This window comes from Pleurodeles waltl, chromosome 12, assembly GCF_031143425.1.
Source record: "Pleurodeles waltl isolate 20211129_DDA chromosome 12, aPleWal1.hap1.20221129, whole genome shotgun sequence".
Classification (NCBI taxonomy): Eukaryota; Metazoa; Chordata; class Amphibia; order Caudata; family Salamandridae; genus Pleurodeles; species Pleurodeles waltl.
Genome location: NC_090451.1, coordinates 635,940,670 through 635,947,406, shown reverse-complemented (window position 1 = coordinate 635,947,406; position 6,737 = coordinate 635,940,670). Strand labels below are relative to the sequence as shown.

Below are 6,737 nucleotides of genomic sequence, written 5' to 3'. Positions count from 1 at the left end.
TGTTTTTTTTTCTTCTAACAATTTGGCCTGTGTAGCTGTTCACATAGGCTGCACATTGTTATTCTTAAGTGTTTTTCACAGACCTTTTTGTCAAGGAGCTGATGATTGCACTTAAGAATATACTACACAACAGTGCTCCGGGGTCCCCGCAGGCGCGCTGAACTATTCAGTGCTTATGACTATACATGGAAATCCCCTACGAGAGAATGACTATACATTACTAGGCCATCTTTAAAATTAGGGCTAGGGATCTCGGGAGAAGCACAGGATTTTCTGGATAGATATGACATCAAGGAACTCCCATCTGGCAGCATGGACGTGGGCAAGGCTTCCCTACGTAGACCTCCACCTATGACTCCAAAAGGGCAGACTGATGCAACCTAATGTGATGACCTCACTGGTGTCAGTGAGGTCATCACAGTAGGTTGAGTCATTCTGCCGTTTTGAGATCATAGGTGGAGAGCCGTTTGTGCAAGGCATTGCGATTCTATGCTTGGAGAGGAGCAACATCATAGTAATTAGTTTTCTTCTGTGGAGGGGAATAAAACATTTTCTAGCTATCACATCAACAGTTTTCACCTCTATTGAGGACATGGAGGCAAGGATTATGCTTCTCATTTTTTTTACTGTAAAATGACAGACGCCAATCAAAAACAGGTAAACATTTAAACTACACTTCCCACAAAACCACTTACCAAGCAGGACCTTTCTAGCCCTTTATCAATCAGAGACACCAAGATCCCTCCTCTTTCTTTACAATATCACACAAACGAAAGGAAGAAACAACAGCCAACATGACCAAAATACCAACCAACAAGACCACAGTGCTTCTCTGGTTCACCGGCCTACAAAGTGCATTGATCCATAGGCTCCTTCAGCTGAAAGTTTCACAATGTGGCGCTCTGACAAAACATGATATTTCCTCAGAGCACAGAAATCGTTTAGAGGTGGTCCTGGATCCTGGAAACATGATGAACAACATCAACTGCAAAGAATTACTCCTGTTCTGATAATTTCCTGAAAGGCAAAAGATAAGCATTGACAACTATTCCACCAAAAAGACCCATCAACAGGATGGGAAACAACAGTAGGCAGACAATAATTGTGCAATAAATCAGAAATGCATTTGATTTCAGAATACAAATAACCCCTAACAATAAATCTAAGGCAATACATGTCAATTTGGATGGGATAATCCTCGCCACTTTGTCCCTAATAGAACTGAATTTTTTTTATGCAATAGCTAGAAGAACGAGTTACTTACCTTCGGTAACGACTTTTCTGGTGGATACATTAGCTACCTGTGGATTCCTCACCTAATGAATACTCCCATTGCGCCAGCACTCGACGGAAATCTTCCTTCTAGCTTCTGCACGTCGACGAGGACGTCACATTTGCCCATGCGACGCCGTCTGACGTCATACAGGCAAAAAGAGGTCCTCGCCGACGTGCCGACGTCAGTACCAACATTTTTTTACGTGCCTGAGAATAATAATCCATTGAGATGAAAGAACAATAGCAATATTTAATAACATTTCAAACAGACACATCATTCTGAGAATCCGGTCTACCAATTTTTTTTTTTTTTTTTTTTTTAAACACGTAAATAAATATATGAACTATATATATATACATATATACATAATATATACCAATACTCAAAACCAAGAGGAGCACACTCAAGAATTACTTGGTTAGACCAAACAGGCAACGGGGAGGCGGGTGGGACAATGAGGAATCCACAGGTAGCTAATGTATCCACCAGAAAAGTTGTTACCGAAGGTAAGTAACTCGTTCTTCTGATGGATACAACTACCTGTGGATTCCTCACCTAATGAATTGAGTCCCAAAGCAGTACCGCACTCTGTGGTGGGTGCCTGAATGGTCAAACCAAGAAATCCTGCAGCACTGACCGTGCAAAATGGCCGTCCCTTCTGACCTCAGAGTCCAAGCAGTAATGCTTCGCAAAAGTGTGAAGGGACGACCAAGTTGCGGCCTTGCAGATGTCGACCACAGGAACACCCCTATCCAAGGCCGAAGAGGCCGACTTAGCTCTGGTGGAATGAGCTCTTATACCATCAGGGGGATCCTTCTTTGCCAAAGAGTAACACATTTTAATGCAAAGAACAACCCACCTGGAGAGTGTTCTCTTGTGGACTGCCTTTCCTCTCCTCCTTCCCACGTATCCGATGAAAAGCTGATCCTCCAGCCTGAAATCCTTTGTCCTGTCTATATAAAAGCTTAACGCCCTCCTTGGGTCCAAGCGGTGTAGTCTCTCTTCTTCCTTTGACGGATGAGGCTGAGGATAAAACGTGGATAGAGTAATTGTCTGGGCCAAATGAAAGGGTGAAACAACCTTCAGAAGGAAAGCAGCCTTGGTCCTCAACACTACCTTATCCCCATAAAAAGATGTATAAGGGGGTTTTACCGATAGAGCCTGCAACTCACTCACTCTCCTTGCAGATGTGATAGCAACCAGGAAAACTGTTTTAAGAACTAACAAACTTATGGGGCAAGAATGCATAGGCTCAAAAGGGGACCCCATAAGGAAAGTTAGAACCAAGGACAAATCCCATTGAGGCATAACGAAAGGATTTGGAGGAAATTTATTCATAAGGCCCTTCAAGAATCTAAGTACTATTGGAGATTTAAATAAAGAAGGCTGGTCTGGAAGACAAAGAAAGGCTGACAAGGCAGACAAGTAACCCTTAACAGTAGCCACTGCACAACCCCTCTGTGCTAAAGACAAAGCAAAAGATAAAACATCCGACAAATGAGCACGTAAGTGATCAATCTGCCTCTCTCCGCACCATACCACAAATTTAGACCACCTATTAGCGTAGATAGATTTAGTGGAGTGTCGCCTGGCCGATAAGATAACATCCACTACCTCAGGCGGGAGAGAAGGAATGGTTTCTTACCTGTAACTCCAGTTCTCTCGTAGGGGTATTTCCATGATAGTCATAAGCACTGAATAGTTCTGCGCGCCTGCGGGGACCCCGGAGCACTGGTGTGAAGTATATTCTTAAGTGCAAATACCAACCCTTTGAAAAAAGGTTTGTCAAAAAACACTTAAGAATAACACTGTGCAGCCTATGTGAACAGCTACACAGGCCAAATTGTTGAAAAGAAAAAATCATTATTAGTGTAAATTCAAGTTCAAACACCTATTTATTCTAGAAATGTAATAACAAGTACATTCTCATACTTTATTTACACCTCTGATGAGAATAAAACAATGCAGGGCAGTGTAGCCCATAGGCTGCCATTATACAGAATATAAATAGAGCTGTGCCTTTAAGAAAGTAAAGTCTTCCTGTATCCCATCATGCACAGCAAAAGGCAGTTGCCTCAGTTCTTTTTGAAGGCTTTTAACCTGGAACAACCTTTGTTGGAGTACCAACATCAACAATATTTATGGCAACCTTTTCTATGTGAACTCCACCGGGGAGGAGGGAGGGTTGCTTATGACTATCATGGAAATACCCCTACGAGAGAACTGGAGTTACAGGTAAGAAATCATTCCTTCTCTCGTAGGGGATTTCCATGTATAGTCATAAGCACTGAATAGATTAGCAAGCCCATCCCCATAACCGCGGTGGAGTAGACAGAAAAAATACTGCCAAAACACAAAAGTTATGCAAATAAGTTCTTAAGCAAGGCCTGTCCAACCTGCGCATCTGCCCTAGCGTCTGTATCAAGGCAGTAATGCTGAGTAAAGGTATGGACCGACTTCCAAGTGGCAGCCTTGCATATTTCTGCCAAAGAGATATTTCTCATCAAGGCTGTAGTAGCTGCCTTCCCTCTAGTAGAGTGGGCTTTCGGCCTACCACCGAGGGACTTGTTCGCTAACTGATAACATAACATTATACATGAAACAATCCACCTGGATAATGATTGCTTAGACGTGCCCAACCCTGTTCTAACTGGGCCATAGTTAACAAAAAGCTGTTGTGATTTACGTAAGCATTTTGTCCTGTCCAAGTAAAATTTCAAAACCCTCTTTACATCCAGAGAGTGCAGAGTTCTCTCAGCAGGAGTAGCTGGATTTTGAAAGAAAATTGGTAATGAAATGGTTTGGTTCACATGAAAATCGGAGACGACTTTCGGTAAAATTTTTGGATGAGTCCTCAATACCACTTTCGCAGAATGAAAAACCGTGTAGGGTTCTTGAGCGCAAAGGGCCTGGATTTCGCTGACCCTACGCGCTGAAGTGATTGCCACCAGAAAAGCAGTTTTCCATGTGAGATGTTGAAGTGATGCCTTATGTATTGGCTCGAATGGAGGTAGCATCAGACGCGATAGGACAACATTCAGTTCCCATGGAGGAGATGGTCTTCTAATGGGAGGAAAAACCTTTTTTAAACCCTCCAGGAAGTCCTTAATAATTGGGATTCGAAAAAAGGAAGTTTGTGAGGGGCTCTTTCTGTATGCTGTTAAAGCCGCCAAATGTACCTTTAATGATGACAATTGTAAGCCCGATTTTGCCAAACTTAGCAAGTATGGCAGAATAGACTCCTCTCCGCAGGATATTGGGTCAATGTTGTTGTCTAAACACCACACGCAGAATCTCTTCCACTTGCTTGCATAAGTGGATCGTGTGGAAGGGCGCTTTGCTTCTTTCAGGATTTCCATACAATCCTGAGGTAAGTTCAAGTGTCCATATTGCACTAGCTCAGGAGACATGCTGCCAAACTCAACGATGAGAGGTTGGGATGGGATATCTGCCCTCTGAAATTCGTGAGCAGGTCCGGACGATAAGGGAGCCTGATGTGTGGTTTGAGTGACCGGTGAAGAAGGTCTGGGAACCACCATTGCCGTGGCCATTCCGGAGCAATCAGGATCATTTTGGACTGAGCATTGGATAACTTCTGGAGGACCGCCGGAATCAGGGGAAGCGGTGGAAAGGCGTAAAGAAATGCTCCTGACCAGCTTATCCACAGGGCATTCCCCAGTGTCCCTGGATGGTAATATCTGGAGGCGAAGTTTTGGCATTTTTTGTTTTCTGGGGTTGCGAATAGGTCTATAGAGGGGGTACCCCATAGTGCGAAAATGGAATGAACGACGTCGTCGTGTAGAACCCACTCGTGGTTCTCGTCCATTACGCGGCTGAGAGCATCCACTTGAACATTCTGGATGCCAGGCAGGTGAGTTGCTACTAGCGACATGTTCCTGGCTAGAAACCAATGCCAGATTGTCTGAGCCTCTCTGGATAAAATCCTGGACCTGGTGCCTCCTTGTTTGTTTACGTAGTACATAGTGGCCACGTTGTCCGTCTGGAGAAGGAGAGTTTCCGCTCTCAGAGAGGGAAGGAAAGCTTTGAGCGCAAGGTGGACTGTGCGAAGCTCCAGCAGGTTGATATGATAGAGACTCTCTTTCTGTGACCACTTGCCTTGGACTTGAAGATGTTCCATGTGCGCTCCCCATCCGAGCAGTGACGCATCTGTTACGATGGTTTGAGCTGGAGGCTGATGTTGGAACGGAATCCCCACCAAGAGATTGTCGGGTAGACACCACCACTTGAGGGACTGTAGGGCGTGGGGAGAAAGGAGGACTTTGCTCTCCCATTCGTTCATTAGTTGACTCCATTGATCCTCCAGGTTTTCCTGTAATGGTCTCATATGGAGGCGAGCATTGGGAACGAGATGGATACAAGACGCCATCGAGCCCAGTAGAGAAGCTATTACTCTTGCAGTGGTCTGTGGAGTCTCTTGCAGTTGTTTGCACTTTTGGAGAATCGATAATAGTCGTTCCTCCGAAGGAAACACCTTTCCTAGATTGGTATCTATAATGGCCCCTAAGTAGTGCAACCTCTGAACAGGTGTTGCTGTGGATTTCAGGAGATTTACTTGAAGACCGAGCTTCTGCAACAGCTGTAGAGTCCATTTGAAATGTTGTTGCGCCTCTAGATAACTGGAGGCCTTTATGAGCCAATCGTCTAGATAGGGGTAGACAAATATTCGATGTTTCCTCAAGTGGGCGGCTACCACCGCCATGCATTTGGAAAAAGTCCTCGGCGCTGATTTGAGGCCGAAGGGCAGAACCGCAAATTGGTAATGACGTTTTCCGACGGTGAACCTTAGGAATTTTCTATGTTTCTTGGTCACCGGAATATGAAAGTAAGCGTCGCAAAGGTCTATTGCACAGAGCCAGTCGCCCTGACGAAGATGTGGGTAAATTTGGTGCGAGGATAGCATCCTGAATTTCTCTTTGCAAATCCACTTGTTTGCTGTCCTTAGATCTAAAATGGGACGAAACTCTTGCTTGTCTTTTTTGGGCACAAGGAAATACCTCAAATAAATCCTCTTCCCTTGCTGGCTTATCGGGACGGGTTCTATGGCTCTTTTTTGTAATAGAATGGTGACTTCTAACTGAAGAGCTTTGAGGTGTCGGCTGGTTGTTTTGGGTGGAACACATGGTGGAGGACTGGTGAATCTGAGAACGTAACCATGTCTCACAATATTCAATACCCAGGCGTCTGTTGGGATGCGTAGCCACTCGTCCAGATGATTTGAGATACTTCCCGCTACTGGAGTGGATAACAGAGGAGGGGGAAGCGAAGATTCAGGGCTTAGACGCGGGAGCCTGTTGAGTTGCCTGAGTTTGAGGTGTTGAACGACCCCTTGTCGACCTTCGTTGTGTGAAGAAACCCCTATGATGCTGCTGCTGTTGCTGGGGGCGTGAAGACATCCAATGTGGAGTCTGATACCTGTGGGTGAACAGTCTTTGTGATATGG

The 6,737-nt window shown here is 44.8% G+C and overlaps 1 protein-coding gene across 1 annotated transcript in view; it reads right to left on the bottom strand.

The window, feature by feature from the left end:
- Window positions 1-605: 605 nt before the first annotated feature.
- The window catches only part of ILF2 (interleukin enhancer binding factor 2), a 92,042-nt gene continuing 85,910 nt past the window's right edge, over window positions 606-6,737 (bottom strand). Inside the window, exon 15 of the mRNA XM_069218106.1 lies at window positions 606-1,017. The gene's annotated coding sequence lies outside the window, so the exon portion shown is untranslated. The remainder of the gene's footprint in view (window positions 1,018-6,737) is intronic.